Here is a 2056-nt window from a genome sequence, read left to right as displayed (position 1 = left end):
AGGTCGCTTGCGCGCCCACCACAACTACCTCCCTGCACGCAAGAGAAGCAGGTTTAACCGCTTCCTCGCTGTGCTAGGGTGTGTGCTTCAGTAGAGCGTGGCCGCATTACGACGTGTCCGCCTACAATTGAGGCCACTCGTTGCTTTGCTAAAGTAAAACATTAAGCATTAACACCCCCAATAAGCATCAGCTTAGTTACCCCGCAACAAAACTAATTATATGTATTTTGCACGAAATCTAGCAGATACCACAATCCTCGAAATCTAGCGGCGTGAATTTTTTTGAGCCCTGCTGCGGTCGACTATCTCGCATTTTGGCATGATCACAAGGATTTCACAATATTAAGCGCAAGTACAAGAGCAGTTCTGACAGTCGTGTTACTTCCATTATTAAGAAAAAACCTCATCAGACAGCATCGAAAATCTCCTTTCAGAGAGATCTTTATTTCTACATATAATAACACATGAATTTGTGGTGTAATAAATCTGATGGCAGGGTACACTTCCGTTGGTGAACCGTTGTTGTCGTACATTTGCTTTATGGTAAAATAGCTTTTATTCCATTTAAAATAGTTAATTACTAAAATCCCATTTATTATGGGTATCATATGCGGTAGCCTGGCGGCCGAAATCTATTTTAATTTAAAAAGGGTTAGGGTTTAGATTTAAATAATTAGCTAAAGTTTAGTTTTTTGCCTTGCTAAGGCTTGCGCATTGATCTGTGAGAGTGAAACCTTTCAAAGGTATATACCATCGGGCACTAGTAGCCACTTAGTTCAACGGACCCCTGAGTCTTTTGAACTAGGATCCACTAAGCTTTACGAGCTTTTTCGGCTCAATGAGTTGTTTATCCTATTAGTTCTATAGAACTAAGGTACTCTTTGAGTCTATGAGTCTTTCTGTGACTTAAGAAGCAAGGTGGCTTCGCTTAACCTGGTAGCACTCGTAGTCAATATACGCCTGAGTCTTCATAAGACTAAGCCTCTGCTGAAATTGACTCTTTCCCAGATCTTTCCGAGGCAAAAAGCTCAGCGTTTGAGAAGCTTGAAACCTTGTTTGGACTGGAACACATTGAGTTCATCATGTCCCAGGGACCAGAGATTCTGAATGCGAGGCTTGAAGCATTCATGCAATACGAATCTTCTCTTATCGGACAGGTCCAGGACCGCTTAGCGGCCCCTATGCTGATTCGGTACCTGATCCAGACCCTAAGGCTCGACCTCTTTTAATCACTGTAAAGACATTTGAGGGTAAAGAGGGAGAAACCCTCCCTTTTTAGATCTAGGAAATGGAGATATCCATAGGCTCTGCCGTTTTCTAACAGAACGACAAAAGGTGGCCATTGACATCCCCAAGCTCGGAGGTAGAGCCATGGAATGGGCACTCTCGTGCAGCGCGTCTGTTAACGACGATTTTCCCGCATGAGATTCGCGGAATCAGCGAATGAATAGGATTTTTGCACCGCCTGATCAAGCTTTTCGCATGTGATCCCGGCTCCTAGCGACTCGACAGGGTAAAAGAACCCTAGGGGACTTTGTCCAGGAGCTGAGAACTCTCATTGCATCTATGCATCAAGACCCGGTGCAAGACGCAATTGTAGTATCCATCTTGATGGAGGGTCTCAATGCGTTACCCGGACGGAATTGTTTTGATCACATCCTGTTACGTTTGAAGAGGCAGTTGCCATAGTGCTGCGCGCTGTATTCGACTTTAAGTTCGCTCATGTTACCGCGCCCGTTTACCGAACTAGCTCGTTGAGCACACCATTGATTTAAGCCTAGTTGAGGAAGGAGAAGAAACACTTCAAGCTGTGGAATAGTATAGAAACATCTGCAGATGTTATATTTGCGGAAGCACGAAACACTTACGAACAAACTTAATTTCGAAAAGGATGTTTTATAGGAAAATATTGGTGGGTTGATGGCCCAGCTAGCCCCCTACGCAACGCCCGCAAAGCTCGAAAGAGCAACAATCGCACCGTACCAGAAATTTGGTACGGTGCGGGAAAACGTCGATGCACAGTAGGGGCGAAGCCCCTACTGGGGAAGACATAGGC

Source organism: Bremia lactucae, linkage group LG10, assembly GCF_004359215.1.
Source record: "Bremia lactucae strain SF5 linkage group LG10, whole genome shotgun sequence".
Classification (NCBI taxonomy): Eukaryota; Oomycota; class Peronosporomycetes; order Peronosporales; family Peronosporaceae; genus Bremia; species Bremia lactucae.
The sequence above is the reverse complement of the archived record's forward strand: the minus strand, read 5'-3'. Positions refer to the sequence as shown.